This window comes from Carettochelys insculpta, chromosome 21 (assembly GCF_033958435.1).
Source record: "Carettochelys insculpta isolate YL-2023 chromosome 21, ASM3395843v1, whole genome shotgun sequence".
Lineage (NCBI taxonomy): Eukaryota > Metazoa > Chordata > Testudines > Carettochelyidae > Carettochelys > Carettochelys insculpta.
This window is the reverse complement of record NC_134157.1, coordinates 20,866,917-20,887,430: the sequence shown is the minus strand read 5'-3', so window position 1 is coordinate 20,887,430 and position 20,514 is coordinate 20,866,917. Positions and strand designations below refer to the sequence as shown.

The 20,514-nt window shown below is 47.5% G+C and overlaps 1 protein-coding gene across 1 annotated transcript in view; it reads right to left on the bottom strand.

Annotated features, from left to right (window-relative positions):
* DAB2IP (DAB2 interacting protein) overlaps positions 1–20,514 on the bottom strand; it is a 421,910-nt gene that overhangs the window by 352,385 nt on the left and 49,011 nt on the right. The window contains exon 2 of the mRNA XM_075015746.1: positions 4,531–4,841. The gene's annotated coding sequence lies outside the window, so the exon portion shown is untranslated. The remainder of the gene's footprint in view (positions 1–4,530; positions 4,842–20,514) is intronic.

Here is a 20,514-nt window from a genome sequence, read left to right as displayed (position 1 = left end):
TCACTACACCTCTTCCTGCTACACCTGCTCTGGCGTTGGGGGAGGGGGAAAGGGGGGTGCTGTCTCTTCCCGGGATTCCTACAGCAGCACCTGCCACTCCACCTTCTGCTGCATTAGCAGCTGGCTAGGTCCGGGCTGTGAAGGGAGAATGATTACATTCCGTTATTTTGGAAGGCTGGCAACACTTCCTTGAGCAACCTAAGTGAGAAAAGGCAACTGGCTATTATCAGCAGTCTGCAATTGAACTAAGTTTGAGCAGAATTTCCTGGGACAAAGAAAAGGCACTACTCCGGCCCCAGGGCCTTTTCCTTGCTGGATTAGAAGGGCCTGGTGCAAGCAATGGAAGTATTAGAACTTTGCATGAAGAGGGGGGGCAAAATCTTCTGGACTGAAAAAACGTGGTACACAGTCTCAGTATAGGAATTCCTACCTGCTCCCCATAACACTGATATATGTCTATCTGTGGGTATGTGAATGAATAATTATGCACCACACATCTTGAATGCCAATGTGAACATCAGGGAACTGTAATTCTCATTACTGGTCAAGTTACATGGCTCTTTAGGCAACAGGAAGTTGTTATTGTTGGAATGGTTACCATGGAAAACTCTGGTCTGTAGTGAATAATCCGTTTCGCTCTATGTTTAAGTGGCTTATGGGCAGGCATCTTACCTTTACAGTCCTCACATGGTACAGTCTGTAATATCCTTTTCATTGAATAGGTGCAGCCTGCTCTGCAGGCTGGGCAAAGCCTTTTAAAAAGCTAATGACAGTACAATAGTACTACTGGAATTGTTCTAAAATCTGCTTCGGTCCTGCTATCACCATGGGATCCTCTGGCATTTTGATTTTACAAGCACTCTGGTCTCTCAAGGCTCTGCAGTTTCAGAACAAGATCCTCAGAATAACAAATGGGGCAGGTTTTCTGCACAGTAATGAAGCTAATCCTGTCATCTGGGCTGATTTATGAGGGGGTTAAAGGACAAGCCACCTTCCTCCATCTCCTGAATCTGTCCCCAAACAGCCAGCTCCAACACTCCCCAGACGAGGACTTGCCACAGCTTGAAATGACACATGATTGGCCACAGCCAATAGTGTTGATTACAGTTCCTGTCCCAGCTGCATTCCTTGCAGTGGCAAGGGGAGTCACTCCCCAAGAAGGCAGACTACATTACTGTGCTCTCACCCGGAGTTTCTGCCAATGGGGTGTGTGGGAGCAGCTTTTGTTTATGATGCCAACGGAGAAATCAGCTCATATGCTGGCTGCGTGGGCCCTTTCAGGCCACCATATACGTGTTACAATCAGTCATGCATAGGAATGGCATTTTATTCCACCACCACCTCTTGTCCAGCACTATGGGGGAGCAAAGTAAAGCACAAACCAGGCTGAATACTTACGTGGCTATTAGTCAGCAGGTATCTAGGAGGTTTTCACACATGGTATATTGTAAATACAAGCTGCACCTCCTTTATCTGGCATGCTGGCGACCTGACAGGTCTTGAACAAGAGAATTTGCTGGATGAAGGGAAGTCCAGGACTCCAGCCAGCCCCTGTGCCCCCAACCCCCAGCTGCCATGGGGCATGAGGGGGCTCTGGCTCCACAGCAGCCCCCCAACCAGCGGGGGGCCTCCAGTTCCCAGCTTCCGCATTGCCACAAGGCAGGCAGGAGCCCCTCCCATCCCTGCTGGGGTTCCTGCCCCGGCCCAGTACACTCTCATCTGGTCCAGTATGTTGCTGGAGGAGAGCCTACCAGATCTGAGAGGTGCAACCAGTGCTACCATCTGATACACTGCACCCCCCCCAACAATGGGCATTAATTTCAGGGACTCTTTACCCCATTCTCATGTCCCCCACTTTGGAATGAAACTCTGATGGAAGTTACTAGGCTGCAGAGAGATGCAGGAGTGCATCTGTGTCTCTGTACAGAACAAAGAGCCTGGGGGCCTCTCCCAGGAACAATTCAGTATTCTCTTTTATAGCATTCAACATGAACATATCACACAGTTCATTCAGCTGCAATTAACTCATGGGCTGGAGACTGCTCTTTAACAATGAGAAGAGAGAGTGAGTTCCTCTGACTGCTGGGTTAAAGACCCTTTGGCAAAACCTCTGAAAGCCTCACTACAAAAATCAGTACTGGCTGCTGAGCCCAGAGAAAACACCATGTCAGGTTTCAAAATCTGTATTCATGGATCTGACTCCAAGACCATTTCTCCAGGTTGGTACCAGAGCTGGCAAGAGGGATGGGGAGCTGGGTTTGGTTTATAGCAAGAAATTGTAAGGCTGTTGTAAGGGACCAGGCTGGCAAAACTGGTTTATAACAGATGGCCCAGATACAAAAGCTGGGATGAAGCCTATCAGGTCTGGAGCACTGGCAAAGTTCGGTTCCACAGCTGAGCTTTATGACGTGACTCTCACTAAGCAGTTAAACTCTGTTTAGTCACAGTTACCCCAGCCCAAGATCCTGGCCTGGATTCCTTAAGAGATTTTAGTCCTGAAGGGCCATTAGTTATCTAGGCTGACCCACCTGTGACCTGCCATACTCCACCACTTTTATGGTTGTGCTCTACTTTGTACAAGGTACGACGCCTCGTGAGGCGTCATTTCAAAACTGAGCATCATTGTCCTGTGAAAATGTGGTGTCAACATTTTATGAGGAGCTGGAGAATTTACTTATTATTTTTCCTGGCATATCTGTAGTTCTGGGTAATGCCCTCGGAACATTTTCTGAAAGACAAAGTCCACTGACACGCAGGCTAGGTCAGGGTGGGCAAAATACAGTGGCAGGCCTGACAGAGTTCACCAAATATTCCGATATGGCCCACCACGCTATGGGGCTGCCAATGTCTCACGGCCCAGCAGGACCCATGGGCAGGCTCCCTGGCTGCCATGGCCCCATGGGCCACTCAAACCACCTGGGTCAGGGTGTGAGTGTCTCTGTAGTATGTGCCATGGAGGGAGGGGGGCTCTGCAAGACGCCTGCTCCTCCAAGCGTGGTGCAGACATCTCCTGTTGGCTGAAGCCAGCCAATGGAAGCTGCAAGGATTGTGCTGGTGGTGGGGGAAGCAAAGCAAGGAGACCCACCTTCCCCTAAGGGTGCACTCCATGCACAGATGTACATGCTAGTTCCAGCAGCTGTCCGAATGGAAAAATGTGTGGGACCACAGGAGGCCAGGAGTCCTGCTGGGTTGCTGGCCAGGAGCTGCCTAAGGCAAGTGCACCCTGGATAGAGCCTGCATTTGGGCATCCCACCCCATCCTGCTCCTCAGCTCCCTGGCTCAGGTCACAACCCAAACCTTCTATGCCTGCTCCTGCACTCCTGCCCCTGGTCACAACTCTCCCCAGACCCTGCACCCCCTCCTCTACCACTCCCCAAAGTCATAATCCTCTCCTGCATACAAACCCCCTCCCAGACCACACACCCTCTTCTGCACCCCAATCCTCTACCCCAAGCTCCTTTCTGAGCCCAACCTCCAGCCCAGACCCTGCACACCCCCTATTAATATCATAGAAAAGTGCAGCCCTTGATCACTTACCAAATTCTTGGAGGTGGCCCCCCATTAAAAATTATTGCCCATCCCTGAACAAGGTGCCAAAGGGCCATTACCCAATGAATCAGAGAATCACCAGCAGGGGAGTTACAGGTGGTTATTGGAAGGACAGCTGGCAGAGCACATATGCAATAGAACTGCAGGTCCCCATGACCCAGCAAAAATTTTTCTGATACAAAGCCTCAGGAAAGCGTCTCAGAGGAAAAACAACCAGAGACATTTGGCAGTTAAGAAGATCCAATACTAAGGGTGCAAAAGCAAACTATTCAACTGCATAGAAAAAACTAGCTTACACATGCCTGAGACCTTTCACCAAGATAGCAAAGTTAATGTGCATCTGTTCAGGGCCTTTCATGGAGATACAGCAACCTTCAGTTGGAGAGGGGATTCCACAGATACCCTCAAGCTTAGCAGGTACATCACTGCTTGGAAAAAAACCCCAAATAACTGGTTAAGACTGACTGAATAACTGTGTAGGACAGAAATAACAAATGTGATCTAGAAGCACAAAGTGCCACGGCAATGAATTGACTTATAGGATAATAAATTGAAATAAATGCTACACTGAGGGTGATGCAGCTGGGGATGACCATGCCCTATGCAGGGTGGGTGCTCCTCTCTCTCTTACAGGGCACACATGTAATTCCCTGGGTTGTTCTCCCCACACTTTCTATAAATCTGCCCCCAGTTGTGTGGCTGGGTGACACACTGCCAGAAGTTCGTCAGCTTGCCCCCGTTGGCAGGACAGTGTGGCCCACAGGCCACAATCAGTAAGTTTGCTCAGTTTGTGTGTCAATGTAGCTCTCTGGCTAGAAGCAGATTATGGGAGGTTTACCTCCCTGCCCCCCAGCAGAGGGATCCAGGCCCACCGTCTCCACTGGATCCCAGTCCAGGGCCCTTGGTTGTAGTTCCAGCCACTGAGTCAGCAGGGAAAGACTCCAACAAAAACACGCCAATTCCCAGTGTCATCTAACTCACCAGTTACCCATCGCCTTCCCCGTGGCTACTTCGTGCCGCTGGCCCCCACAGCTCTTGTGAGGGTCTCCATTTCTCCTTGCCGGTGTGGAGCTTTTGGGACTCCAATTCCCATGAGGCATCCAAGAGCTTCTTGCTATCAGCCTGGGTCGTGGTGCCTCCGCAGCACATGTCCTCTTCCTTCAGCCGTCAGCCCCATCTGAGCTGAGCTGCTTGCTTTTATACTGGAGCAGCCGGAGCATGCTCAGTAAGGTGGAGGGGGGTGTGGATTTCTCAGCTCTCAGTGCAGGGTGAGCATGCCCCATCATACTGACCTATAGGAAAAAGAAACTTCACCATTAGTAAAAGTAAGGAAATACACATAAGGAGAAGGGAGACAACCCCTACAGAATCTGTATCAAATATAACATCATCAGCATAACATATTATAAAAGGCATCCCAGCCTAGCAGTGGTAGGAGAGGGTAGTATACACTTTGAGAGGAGCCAGAATGGCAGCGACCGGTGATGCTGGGAAAGGCAATGGTGATGAGAAGACTGAGAATGGCATGATAGTTTTCACGTACATTACAAGGGTTGTTATAAGGAGGAGGGAGAAGAAGTTTTGTTCTTAACCTCTGAGCAACAGGCTTAAATTGCAGCGAGGTAGGGTTAAGTTGGACATTAGGAGAAAACTTCCTGACAGAGAGGTTAAGCAGTAGAATAAATTGCCTAGGCAGGTTGTGGAATCTCCACCACTGGAGATTTGTAAGACTCAGTTAGATAAACACCTGTCAGGGATGCTCTAGATCAGGGGTTGTCAACCCCCAGCACGGGTGCCAAGAGTGGCACATGAGCCGATTTTCTCAGCCCTGCCCCTCTTCCCCCATGTAGCCGGGAACTTGCTCAAAGCCAGGCTGCCTGTGGGTCAACAAAACACCAGCTAATGCTACCAACCCCCACCTGAATGGCAAAGCTCGGCATCTTTATTTATTTATTAATGAAGCTGTTGTAAGTAGGACTATTAGTGACTTTAAAAAGTGTATGTGCGGTCTGAGTGCTGGTGAGAGCTCAATAGGTCAAATCTCGGCACTCCACCACAGGAAGTTTGCTGACCCAGGTCTTAATGCTTAGCCCTGCCATGAGTGTAGGGGACTGGATTACGCTACCTCTCGAGGTCCCTTCCAGACCTATGATTCTATCCCAAGGTCTATCAGAATCCCTTTAATTTTAAGATGCCTTATAACTGCTCTCAGCTGTTGCAATGCCAGCAGAGGAAAATTAACAGCAGTCAGCAAGAAGTCACTGCTCCACATTTTTAATTATTAACTTCAGTTCCATGTCATTTCCTCTCTCTCTTTCCTTAAATGCTCCAAAATGGTCTTTTAAGCACTGGCTACAGTATTCGTACAATTGGGGCTCCAAACAGACCACTCGTTTCTGCTGCTTGCAGTAGCCTCCCACTGAGTTAGATTCCAATATTTCAGAACCTTTAAAACCCCACTTCCATTTGGGCTGTTAATGGGGAAGGGAGGAACCGCTCACTGCTCTTGACAAAAGAATAGTTTCAGTGCAGCTGCAGGTGCCGAGGAAACGGACAATGCAATTTATGGTGCCGTACAACACCACCCACGCTGGGGCTTACAGCAATAAAAAGTGGAATAAAAGCATCATGCCTTGCAGCCAGGGTGGAAAGAAATGGAGATATTTGCAGAGCCCTCCAAGGAAGAAGCAGAAATCAGTTAGAACAGGGACAATTCAGCTATTCATTTAACTTGATAAGGGTGAGTTTTACAGCTTGCGAGAAGGACTGGACTGACACTGCTGAAGAGGGGAGGTTGGCAGAAACAAGGTGAGCCTTCCTTACCTCACCCTTCTACAGTGCCTCAGCACTGCCTCTGTCTGAGCAGAGCCTCCGCAGCCCATTTGATCCTGAACCCCTGTGGAGAGTCCAACAAGTAGAGCAAGTGGAAATCTTTCCCGCTAGCTGCAAGGAAGCAGGGGACCACCCCACAGCCTTACAGCCACAACCAGGGCAAGGACACGTGCTCAAGCTGATCAGTCCCACTGCCTCCCTGAAGCAGCACCCCCCTTTCCCCACCCCTCCCCCCCATCACTGTGGAGCTGTGTCCTTGCAGAGCTCCCTGTAAGGTCATTCAGCCCTGCCAGGGTCTAAGTCCCATGGAATGCAGATGTGTTCTGTGCAGATGTGTTGGCTCCAGTTCCCCACCTCTCGACCCCCAGTGCAGCAGACGTAAGGTCACGTCTTACCCAATAGAACAGTAGCAAGCCTCTGTCATCACCCGTAGCCTTGAAGCAGTATGATTTAGATTGGGGCAGGCAAGATCTGCCCCACCAAGTCTTTTAATTCAGCCTGGCCAGCCCCTGCAGCACAGCAAAGTGCCACTCAAAGCAGCAGGCTGCTCCCTGTGACTCTCTGCGCCATGGGGCAGAAACCAGCCAATAGGAGCTGACAGTTTTTGTTGGGGGCAGGGACAGCACACAAGACCCCGCAGTGTGGAGAGCTGCTTTGAGCAGTCTGGGGCAGCTGGCAGGCAGGGAAGCCTGTCTTAGATACAGGCCGAGAGCTGCTGAGATAAGCATGTCCTGGCCAAAGCCTGACTTCGGCACCCCACCGCCTACCACACTCCAAATCCTTCCCAGGCCCTTCATCGCCCCTCCCCCAGGCCAGCACCCTCGCCTGCACACATACCCCCTGCTGGACCCCACACCTCAATACTCTGCCCCAGCTCAAAACCCTTCCTTCACCCAAACTCCCTCTCAGAACCACACCCTCTCTGCACCCCAGTTCCCTACCCTGAGTTTCTTCTTCACCCCACCTTCATCCCAGACTCCCAGCCCCTCCAGAGAAAAGGGCAGCCCTCCACCACTTACTCTTGGAGTGACCCCCATCAGAAATTACCACCTACCCCTGCTTTAGTTCCTCAACCGCCTAACTCTACAACAAGCAGTGGGAGAAGCTGTAAGGACACTTTGTTGGAAGTTGTAGCATTGTCTCCATGTAACAGACCGCGGGGGCTTTTCCTCAGTGCAGGCCCCCATTTATACCAAAGCTGGGCACAGTTATGGGGGGCTGATGGGATGTAAATCCTTGTCCACGACCCAGGAATTAAGATACAAGAGAAGGGCCCCCGTACTGGTGTCAGCATTGCTCCTTGACAGCAGCAAGGCCTAGTTGGGGCATAACTCAGCCTGGGGATTTGCTTCCAGACATGTGGTTCCAGCAGAAGGTCCATCGGATGACTGCACTGCTGGCCACTTGGAGGTGGCAGCTTCCCCACCCTGCCTACCCACTTCTCGGCACCAGCCAGATGCCCAGCTTTCCTTCAGCCTTGCAATCATTACCTTCAATATTTCAGTCTTTTGGAAAGCCCTTAATTGGTTCCTTCCAAATTAGGTTTCTAAGCTTTTACCCCATGCTCTGGGTGCCTTTGCCTTGGACTCTCTTTTATCTGACCTTAAATTAAGATCTGTTCCATGGCCCATACACCTCTAATGGATTTTCTGGTTAAGGATAAGTGAATGTATAATTCAGCCCGAAGGTTTTTCAGAACAGTGCAGTCTTAGAATAGATTAAAAGCCACTGGCTTCTATTAGTGCAACCCCCTTTTTGAATCCACAGCTTCAGAGAAGTTTGACAGAGACAGACCTCTTGCTGTATTCCTTACTTTCATCTCCAGCAGAATTCTCTCGCAGTCTGAATAATATTCACAGTTCTTTAATTTTTCTATTTTCACTTTAGCAACTTGCAGCTCACACGTGGGGAAGCTGGTGTGATGCTCTACCCTGCCACAAAACTTGTAAACACAAAAGTACATAAAACAAAGCAAGCAGCTTTGAAGCACCTTAAAGACTAGCAATTTTATTTGTTAGGTAATGAGCTTTCGTGAGAAAGACCCACTTCTTCAGATTCTGAAGCAGAACACGAAAGCTAATTACCTAATTGTGATGGGGTGGACCAAGCCCCGATTCCCCTTACAAGGCACCTGAGGCCTTATCACACCCCACCCCAGCAAGAGAGCAGACAAGAGATCCTCTAGGGAGGAGAGAGCGGCAGTCTCTGCTGCAGCCAATCAGGGCCCAGCAGGCCAATATAAAAGAGCTGCTAGGCTAGGTCCCGGCAGTTCCTTTCAGGAGTTTGACCCAGGCAGATCTCTATACTGCCTTGGAGATCAGCAGCACTTTGGACATCTCCAAATGTGAACTGAACTTAGACCCGGGCAAGACCCAGACCCTGTGGCTGGAGCCTGGCCACAAGCCTCATAGAGGAACTGACAGCACCCTGGGCAAGGCGAGTCAAATCCCACCTTTGGAACCCTGAAGACCACAAACAAGGCCTTAAGCAGTGCCCTTGGCTACAGGGGAATGCTCAGGAGTGGACAGGCCCTGTCACACTAATAAATAAAACTGGTAGTCTTTAAAGTTCTACAGGACTGTTGTTTAGTGAAGATACAGATGAACACAGCTTAGATAAAAGCACGTTTTAGTCAAGGGAGCAACCTCTGTTTTCACAGGCAATTTCTCAGCATAACTTTCAGAACCTACCCTTGCCCCATTCATCCTTCCAGGTATTTCAGTTATTATAAAGACTCCCCTGAAGAAAGGGACAGCTGGAGGTAAAGGGTGAAACACAAGCCCATGGATGGCTTCCACACAGCAGAGTGCTTCTGCCTCAATCAACATCAAACTTGGTCTGTCATGGCAAGGCTACAAAGTCACTGCTATTCAGACTTGTTTTCTCACTCACTCAGCCAAGCCTCTGGAACAATTTCTCCTGGCTGCAGATGAAAAACACGCACCTACCCAACAAGAGGCAAAGGCAAACTACCTGCGACACACGAGTCCAGGAGTGGCTGGTGTTAAGCGAGGCTTCTTCGCATTTGGAAGCCCAAGACTATCACAAGGAGAACTTTAAAGAGCCCCCCAACTACCCACCCATCACATTACAGGCTTGAACACTTCCTTCCAGGCTTGCATTTCCTGGTAGGTCACCTACAGAGCTACTTAGAGTCCTACCTATACAGCGTCACCATTTAGCTGGGCTAGTGTCTGATTTCTCACTTGCTGCTAGAGCAGTGGAGAATGCAGGTGGCAGGGTTGCTAGCATGCCCCTCGTCTCTCCCCCTGCTGTTGCCAGTCCAAAGGTCAGGCAAAAGGCTAAATCATCATGATACAAAGCCATGACGACCAAGTTCAGATCTGCCATTTCAACACCCGTACCGTAGAAATACTCTGGCACCCGAGGAGGGACTTGCATGCCGCTTGGTATTGGCCACTTCATTGCACACAAGGCCAGACCATTTTCCTAAGCTTCACACACTAGGGGTGGGAGTGAAGACAAGGGTGCAGCACGTGACACCCTCAGGGGCGCTAGGTGTAATTTCAGCTCTAGGATTATTGTTTTTGAACTAGATACTGGTATCACACATCTACACAGTCAGCATAACGCCTTTTCCCCAGAGCTGGTGGAAGGGATAGAGTGAGGACTAATCTATCTCATGTAATTTACAAGGAGAATCAGGTGGGAACCCCATTCCAGACAGGCATCATGAAGTGAAAGCCAGGATCAAGAAAAGTTAGATTTCACATTAGCCTAAGAACACCTCTAATCCCTCATTTTAGCTCCCAGTGAGCCTCCGTGGTGCAGGAAGGATGCTTACAAGGCACTCTAGGCAGTATGCTACAAAGGGTAAATCATACATAGGAACAAACCTGCTAGTCCTGATTTGGCCCAATAGATGAGCACACTTTAAATTGTCAGTTGGTGCTGGAGAGTAGCTACACGTCTTAAAAGGTGACAAGGGAACAGGCCTGGAGATTGAAGTGCCCTGTTCATCACAAAACAGGTACAACAGAAGAAGCTGTGCTGCAAGCTTCCCTTATGCTGACCCGCCAACAGGTCTCAACGCCAGTGCAGACAGGCTGCCCTGAGATGAGAGTTTAGGCTCCCAAGTCTCTCCAGGCCTTGCCCTCTCTGATGCCACTGCCACAGAGGAAGCCAATGAGAACCAATTGTGACGGTGTGTTTCATGATACTGACACACGTTCTTTGGATTGAGATCTACCAAACCCACTGTGCACGGAGGCTGCCAAACTGCTAGCAGGTGATAAATTTCAGTCATTGGTTGGGTTTAACCTAACAGCCCAGAAGCTAGTAGTAGTAGTAGGCATCCCAGAAGTAGCAGCCCAGTAAAGTTGTAGCCCAGAAGTAGAAGTAGTAGCCCTAGAAGTAGTAACCCAGTAAAATAGTAGCCCAGAAGCCAAAGGAACCCTATTCCCTTACAATTTCCTCAACCACCCAGCCCCTTTCAGAAATCAGTGTAGATCGTCTATGGCATGATTCATTTGGCTCTCTGCAAGGGAAGGTGTAAAGTCAATTGACTTCAGTGGCCTGGGAACAGCACAGCAGATGCAGTGGTGGACTGGAAGTGAAGGAGCTACTATGGAGTTAATTTTGAGAAGAGGAGGCAGAGGGTGCTCCCTCTGCTGGCTACGTGATGGAATAAGCACCCAGTGCACATGGAGCAGGCGTAGGAGCAGAGATTTGGTCCTTCCCACACAAACTACAGCCCACAGCACTGCAAGAGCGACGGCACTAAGGTACAACATTCCAACCAGCTCCTACGTGCGTATCTCCCTGCAGTTCACTGCCCCCTAGAAATGTTCATGGGATCCTGCACGCACAACAAGGGGATTTGGGTGCCCTCCCCCCACAAAAGCAACAAGACCACCTGTGGCACCTTATAGACTAACAGATATTTATTAACGAGCGTCTGTTAATTTATAGTGCCACAGGTCTTCTTGTTGCTTTTGAAGATACAGACTCACTCAGCTGCCCCTCTGATACTTCACGAAGTGAGCCACAGTGATAAAACCAGGACAGCAGCATTTCAGAAAGAGCCGAATGTTAATGTGCAGAATCTGAGCATCAAATGACACTGTCTGTTTGGGAACTGTGATAATGGACAACCCCCATTATTTAGCCCTTTAACAGGACGTTTCAGACATCACTTTAAGTGAACCTTATACTTTTATCTTCTTCCTAGAAAAAGCTCCAACTCCCTCGTGTTGGGATTTTAAGAAAGGCCTCTCCTGATGTCAGAGGCAGTGGTTTCCAAATCTGTTCAGAGATTTGCATCACTCCTGCCCCTTAATAAAAGGACAAAATATGCTTCTGATGGGTACTCTACAGAGGGCAGACTAGGTGAGGACTGGCTGGGATGTGGGAAACTAGAGATGGAAAGCAGAACAGAGTGCACGTTCGTCATTTAAGGAACCCTAAACTTCTCTACAGCATGGGCTCCAAACACAGTGATCCCTGTGCATGCTTGAACTACGATGGGAGATATGGCGGAAGGATGCTCACGTAAGTGTCCATAGGAAGACCAATTTTAACTCACCCTCACGCCACGAGGAGAGAAAGGAGGAAATACACCGCAGAGAAGGAACTAAGCTCTTTGCCGTCTCTAACAGCCAGCTTTGAATCATCTGAGGAAGTGCTGACAGTCCTCTCTCACGCCCACCATGCCCCTTGACATTCATTCGCTGTAGAAACACATCTGCGTATATACAGTGGTAGAGGTCTTGTGATTGATGCAGCCATACTGAACCACCCAACAGCGTGGTGCAACCAAGTGACTGCCCACTGATCTTCATGACCGTGCCGTGGAGAAATAAAGTAACTGCAGTCTGTATACACAGTGCTTTTCACCCCCAGCTCTCAGCTCTGCACGGAGGTGGACAGGCATTGGAGGCAGAGAGGTTAAGGCTACTTGTTTAAGGTTGTGACATCTAGCAAGTCAGTGGAATAAAATCACAGACTCACAGAACACTAGGCCTGGAAGGGGCCTCCAGAGGTCATCAAGTCGAGTCCCCTGTCCTTACTGCCAGTCCAGCATGCAATGCACCGGAGCATACTGCCTCTCCATTACGACAATGCCGAGAAGCTAATAAAAGTACATCCTGGCTACTTTGGTTTACCCAAGACAGGGAGATGGAGGGTACACATCCATAAAACTAGGGCTGTCAAGCAATTAGAAAATTAATCGTGATTAACGGAGCGATTAATAATTGTGATTAATTGAGCAATTAATCACACTGTTAAACAATAATAATATGTTTGCCCCTATTTGCTAATACAAGTTGAAACTCCTTCATCCCTCCCTCTCTCATCCTGCAACTTCCTTCCTATGGCAGGGCAATGGATGTTGCTGGACCACAGAGCACCAGATGTGCCAAGAGAGGTGGTGGAATCTCTATTCCTAGAGGTTTTTAAGTCCAGGCTTGTCAAAGTCCTGGCTGGGATGACTTAGTTGGGGTTGATCCTGCTTCAGGCAGGGGGCTGGACTAGATGACCTCCTGAGGTCCCTTCCAGCCCTACGTTTCTAAAATTCTATGATAGTACAGCAGAGGCCTGCCGGTGGCAGGGATCCCCGCTGCCAGCCTGCTTTGGGGAGCCTCAAGGGCAGCCCCAGGGCAGGGAGCCTGGCAATGGAGCCCCACTACAGAGAGCTGACTTGGATTGGGGATCCTCACTGTGGGGAGCCCAGCCATGAGCCCTGCTGGCTGGCGGGGAGAGGGGTGGAAGCCAGGCTATGGCAGCCAGCCCAGCTAGCAGCCCTTCAGCTCTGGGGGAGCCCTGCGGTTGCCATGGAGAAACCACCCCCCAACCCCACTGCTGGGAGCTGGCTGGGATGTGAAGCCTGACAAAAGCAGCCCCACAGCTGCAGGACCCCGGGGGGGCAGCCCCATGGCTGCAAGTGGCTGGGACATGGAGCCCTGCCAGCCACCCCAGCTGTCAATTAATGAGGTTAACACCTGTGATTAAAGTGTTAATTTTTTAAACATATAAATTCTGCGTTAATCCCAGGCATTACCATGCAGTAATTGACAGCCTAATAAAAACAAATGTTTAATGCCCATTTTATCTCAAGTTCTTTCTGATAATGAAGTTTCATAGCACCACAGGGATGAGAATGTCGTTATTTGGCTCAGCGGATCAAGGCTATAGCCATTAAAATGTTCTCCGCTTACAAACAGATCTTCGCATTGTCTGTTAGGATAATAGGAGTCCCACACCCACTACCCCAAGTTTCTTTGTTAAGTGAATTTAGTGGACTGAATGACACTAGCTTTGTGCCAAGATAACACTGGGCATCAGAGAAGCAACACCAGCCTGACCTGTGAGGTTGCAGAGAAGAACCTCAGTGGAAGATACCCCAGATCCCTTTCACTTGTGATCCGAGAGAGGATCTTAGAGGAGAACAAACTATGGAGCCCCCTCCTGAGCTGAAACGGAGGTGGTGTGATGCACACAACACTCAAGAACAAGAAGTAGTCCTGTGGCACCTTACAGACTAACAGATATTTTGGAGCATAAGCTTTCGTGGGCAAAGACCTGCTTCATCAGTTAGTCTGTTAGTCTATAAGGTGCCACAGGAGTTCTTGTTGTTCTTGAAGATACAGACCAACACAGCTACCTCTCTGATACTTGTCACCAGATGACACTGTGGGCATTCCTCCCTGTCCAGGTTCTCATGATGAGGAAACCCAGCGCAGACACAGTCACTTGCAATTCTCCAGCCAGGAAGCTGACTGCACACACCTATGGTAGCAAAAAGCATTTTATTAGCTCTTGGAGTCAGGCCTGGGCCCGGAGGTTGATATTTTATCCCTATTTCAAAGCAATCCTACAACAGCCAAGTGTGCTCATTCAGTCTATGTCCCAGTGGACAGGATAGACAGCATGCTTGTTGCAAGTGGTGGAAAAAATGTTAGGCTGCTCAGCTGGGAGCCTCCAAGTCTTCCTAGGAAAGTAACAGTGTGACCTTCCCAGCGAGATGCATTTTCTTTTCAGCTCCAATGATTACCCAGCATTAAGAACCACCCCTCTCTTTGCCAATTCCTGGCCCCAAAGCGGCACATTACAAAAGGAGGAGGTTGGCTTTAATGGACGATCACCCTGCTTTGCTTGGTCTGTGCACAGCAAGAGCATTAGCCTGTGCTTGCGTTGCTTCGGTGCCTTACAGATCTTCAGCATTTAGATAGGCTGGTGGGGTGGGGTTGGGACTCAGGATTCCTGGGTCCCATCTCCGCATTCGCATGCTGAGCAGCCTTGCACGTGTCCCTTCCCCACTCTGTGCCAAACTGTAAAACGGCTATAACAATATTTAAATGTATCTCGGTGAGGATTCAGCCATGGCTTGGTCCTGTTGCTCTACACGGTCTCATTTACAGGGGAATTTTGAAGGGTCACTGAAGCAGAGCAATGCTAGTTTATACCAGATGAGGCTCTGCCACTCAAGTCCCTCCCCCAGGTCAGCCAATCACACACCAATACCACACAGAAGTCAATAAGACAAGAGCATGTGCGTAAGAGCTTTGCTCAGTCTGGGACTACTTCTGGGAATGATTTTTAAAACCGCAAGCACTGGACTAATTGATTATTAGTTATCTCCCAAAGTTACAACCTGACATTGGGCTGAACCTGCATGAAGTCAGACAGGACTCACCGGAGGAGGATTTGTACTTTTGCAAAAATCAAGGAGCTCTTAAAACCTGTGTTAAAAAAAAGCCAGTCAGTGCAAACTTGAACTGGGATCTTTTAGGACATTAAGTCAAGCAAGTCTCAATGATCAAGTGAGTGTTATTTATGTTAACATGGATATTTGACTTACAATAAATTAGGATATAGAACTCTCCAAAATACAGCTGATGAACATGGTGGCAGAGAAGTGATAGACATCTGATCTGATGGTTAATCCGATTCCAACCATACACAGGTAAATCCTGCCTTTCTGAGCCCTGAATCTCCATGTGACGTATCATCCTCTAGCCCAGGGGTGGGCAACCAAAAGAGCAAATAGAGCCATTTTTTTCAAATTTGGTAAAAACTCAAAAATTCAAGAGCCACACTACATGCGAATACCGTACAAGACGGTCCTTAATAAATAATGTCAAGCCACACTTTTTGTAACCCTACTTTAAGAACAGCCTGCACACAACGATTTGCAATGTGATCCATGTTACTGCAAGACGTTCAAACTTTTACATATTCTATTTCTTCACACTTTATGTGTATGTTTTTGTACTATTATCCTCCTGACCTTCACTCATGAGCCCATGTTAGTTTTTCCCATTTTACTTCATGTTTGTTTTCTTTCCAAAAAAGCACGCTGCTCTGTACAGCAGGAATGCCACAAGCTCCCTTTCCCTTTTCAAACTCAAGGGTGCATCTACACTGGGAACTAACTTCAAAGTTAACTTCGAAGTTATTCACAACATTGAAGTAGCCAGCAGAGAGTCTACACACATTTTCCCTTACATTGAAGTTAACTTCAAGTAGGGAGCCCAACTTTGAGGCTGATGGCATTGTAACGCAAGAAATTGGCTCAGGGTTGGCATTTAAGGCTAGGGACTGACTGCTGAAGGCCAGTTGGTGAAGGGAGCATCTGGGGAGTTAGAGATGGTGCTCATTGTGAAATGCTGCTTGTCAGATTTGACATTACACCACCATAATTACATCCATCTTAAGGAGATGGAGTTTGCTGACAGTGAATGATGGCCATTAAAGCAGAAATAAACCTGCTGGGAAAATTTGTCCAAATCAGTTTAATTGGGCTGTGCTCCTTTGTTCGGATCATTATAGCCTGTGACAACTCATCCACTGAAAATTATTTTTTTCAAGTCCTTTCTCTTTACCTCCTGTTGCACAAGCTGGGAACATTGTTGTTCCTGACCCTAAATTACTTTTGGCCAGGCCCAGCTTGTGGCCAAGTTCAAGCTGGCTCGTGCCTGGGTACAGTGAAGTCTGCATTGTATTGTGGTTTGAATCACAAAGCAATTTCAGGACAGGCAAGGTGGCTTCATGCCATCACCTCTGAAGCACCTGCTCATATATTTGATGGCATAGGGAACAGCTTCTTTTTTGGCCACAGGACATGTAAACATATCCTCACACTGACAGAGAGAATTTGCATGCAAGGACACAGACAGATTCCCTGTGCCCTTTGTCCCTTTCAAGTGTATATTTTTGCTCAATGAATATAAAGCAAATGAGGAGAAGGATTTTTTCAGTGCAGAGAACGAGCATGAACATTTTGTGATTTCATTTTGTGTCCCTCCCCTGTGTGGTGAAATTTGAACACAAAGCTATTGGTAAGGTGAGGTGAACACGCACAAATTCAGTGTCAAACCTCTCCTTTCCAAGCCACCTTTGCTCAAAATTGCACTTATTTACACTGGAAATGAGATCTAACCTTAAGAAGATTTTTTTTCCCCTTCATGAAACGCGATGCAATTGGGAGTGAGTTGTGCCTATTTTGGTGTTTGTGAAAAAACACCAACAAGAATATAGACTATCATCCAGTTAAGGAATTTAAAACCGCCGCATAACTGACTGCATGTGCATACAAACACCAAGGAATTACTTGGATTTCCTTTGCAAATATCCTTGAGTCTCCTCCAGAACCCTGTAACCCAAGACTTACCATCGTTTTTCTCCCCATGCTTTAGACACAGGGCGGAGAGAACTGCAGATCGTCTCAGAGCAGTAGCCGTGTTAGTCTGTACCGTCACAAAAAACAATAACAAAAACAAACAAAAAAACCACTGTCCTGTAGCACCTTAAAAACTAAGGGGAAGAGCTATTCACGCTGGCAGCACAAGGGACATCCAGGACTAGGAGACGGACTCCATCTAGCGGCTAGAAAAAGAATTACACAGACAGGAAAAGGTGGCCAGATGCATCCCTGGCTCTTAGGTCAATGCTTCACATTCGCCAATTCAGGGTAAAAGCTGCCCCAAAAGAACTAATTAATGGTCTCCGCCCAGTCAGTTAACACACCGCTAATCTCAGCACATACACTTGGCCTTGACAAGCTGCTGACCACAGCCATTCTTTCGAAGTGTCAGGACTGGGTTAGTTTGCAGCAAGAGAGATCTAGGTCACATATTAGAGAAACTTTGTAACGCTAAGGATAGATAATGCTGGGTAGGTTACCCAGGGAGGTTGTAAGAAATCCACACCATCACTGGAAGGAAAGCATAGACAAAAAGCTGCCAGAATGTTTATCCTGAAAGGAGAGAGGATAATATGTGAGTAAGATGACAGTACAAATGCACTTGGAAAAACATTCTGTGTTGCTGCTGTATTAATCTGTCAGGTAATTACTAAAGCTTTGTGGTAAGTACCTGATTTCTAGAAAACCTAGAAAACATTGCTTTTAAAACACTTAGATTTAATGGGATAATTGCTGCTCAAATGACAATTGATTTTAAATGTAAGGATGCCTTTCAAAATTATGCTTATTCACTGGCAAATTGCTACTTAATTGAAGACACATTATTCACTCTTTCTGGGCCTTGCCTGCACCTGTTAAACCTCCTTTTCTGCTCTTTTCTCTCACACAGAAGACAGGTAAGTGACCTTCTCCCTTTTGCTACAGGCAAGCCACCGAGATTATCCATCCCAAGCACGTACAACTCAGGTGCATTTTAAACTTTTTACTAAGGCATGGCAGTAAGCCAGCCGCCGAGAACCCGGAGACACTGCTGTAGCAAAGGATACATCTATACTTACTGAAAGATCAGCTCCTTCAGGGTTGATCTTCCAGGGTTCGATTTACCATGACTAGTGGGAATGCGCAAAATCAAACCACCAGCACCTGATAAGGCTCCTCATTCTTGTGAGGAGTAAGGGAGGTTGATGGAAGAGTTTCTCCCCTTGACCTCCCTCTGCATGGACGGCCAGATAAGTCGATCTTCAGTACATCAATTCCAGCTACGCAACTGTCGTAACTGGAATCGTGTATCCAAGATGGATTTTCAGGTCTAGCATAGACCTGCCCAAAGACAGGGCTGTCTCAGGGTGCATCTAAACGCGAATTGCCTACCCCTCCTCCCCCACTCCCAATGAGCTACAAAGGTTTGCTACAAGTGCAGCATGAATGCTGCTTTGCTGGCAGGAGCACTACAAAGCGAAACCCACTCGTTGGGGTGGGGGTATTTTGTCAGCAAAAGTGCTGACAAACTGTTCACATGCGCCAGCTTTTAGCAACAAGCTTGGGACAACACAACCTTGGCTCTAAACGCTGCGAGGTGCAAAACGTACCCTAAGTTAAGCAAGGAGCTGCTTACTGCAGCCCCAGAGCTGCCCAGAATCAGAAAGGCCCAACTGTGGCTTCAAGCCATTGCAGCACTTCCTCCCCTGGGCTGGGGAATGTACAGAATCTTACCCTGGTGACAACTCCAGAGCTGCTCCTGAGGCCCCTAGAGAGAGGCCTTTGTGGACATCACACCACAGGCATGGGAAGCAGGAGTGCTGGGGCTGCTGCAGCACCACCCAGATTTTTTACTCCGGGCTGGAGTCTCAGCTTCCAGGGGCCCCAGCCTCCAGCCCTCCTGGAGAAACAATAAGTTGAGTTCATAGCTTTTGATGTGCTCTGTTGAAGATACTTTAAGGCTAACAGTGAAACTACCACTAGATGGTATCTTATGAGGATCTGGTACTCACAAGCTGGGATTTCTTGAAATCATAGATCTTGTTACGGCAGGCTGTCACTGCTGACAACAGAGCCAGTTGAAGTTTTTCAAAGGAAAAAATTTCCTGTCAAAAAATGGCATTTTCTTGAAACATTTCAAAGTGTTTCAACCAGAAATTTTAAAATGAGATATTTCATTTCAAGGAGAGCTCAGTGGTTGAGCATTAGCCTTGTAAACCCAGGGTTGTGACCTCAATCCTTGAAAGTCGGGGGGGAGCCTTTCAAGGGTATGGTGCAGGTAAGATTTAAAAATATCAGGGGTGGCAAAACTCCTACTGACTTCAATGGGGCCAGGGTTTCAGGCCCTCACTTTGCCTCCCTGTAGCTCTTCCACAGTAGGAGAGTTTTTGAAAAGCTGCAAAGCAAAAAAAGGAAAGTGGAAAAAAAAATGAACAAGCCATGGTAATTATATCCTATGTATCCTGTTAACCGGAGGAGAAAATAGATACAAAATTCTGATGAGTCAATTAAAAAAAATAGTGGAGACAAATTTTCAATCCATGTACAAGAAAAGCAACTTTTAAAATGTTCAAAAACTAATTCTCAATTTTCCAACCTGATTTAACTGATCATCATTCCTGATATCACTGGCTGCTTAGGAAGTAACATATAAATGATGACAGTCCAATGGATGAGCTGATAGTTTAAGAAACACCACCCTACGCTATGTTCTCTGGAACACCAGTGTTCTGTGAACAACTCACAGGTGTGCCACAAGCATCTGGAAAAATACACTGATGGAGTATATTTTCTAATATTAAAACTGATAAAATGTTACTTCTTCATTGCTATGATACCACATTAAATTACTTCATTTTGATTTTGCTGTATATGTTGCCGTTTGGTGTTTTTGGTCTTACAAAAAATTTTTTTAAGAAAATTTCCTAGGTGTTCCACATTAAAAAAAAAAATACTGTTCTGTGTTCTCAAAAAGTTTAAGGAACATGAGTGTAGAGAGTATTACAATAAACAGGAATACAAAATTCTTCCATGGACTGAGATCTTTCTCTTCTCCCCACATCACGAAAGTTCAGACCATACAGTTCACCTCCAAGAACGGGTTCTGTCTCTTGTTAATATGTTTTGCACTTACATTTTTACTTCAGTTTCCTACTTGCTGCATAAAGCTTTCAGCCAGAAGGGGTATCCACTTGATGTTGTGCCAGACAACGTTAATGTCACTCCTTGGGAAGTTGGTAATGCAGAGTAGAAAAGTAGGAAATTAATGGGAAATTGTACCATACAGCCTGGGTGCGGGAAGTGGGGAGAGCAGATTACTTGTGCTCTTAGCGCAAATCCTGTCTGACAATGTGCAAATAATGAAAGCCTGCACATGGCTCCCCACTGGAGGAAGTTGCCAAACAGCAGATGGTTTCAAGTAGCTAATATTTTACACTACATATAAATGGCTATAGCAAAAAGATGAAGTCTGTAGGTGCAAATGGAAC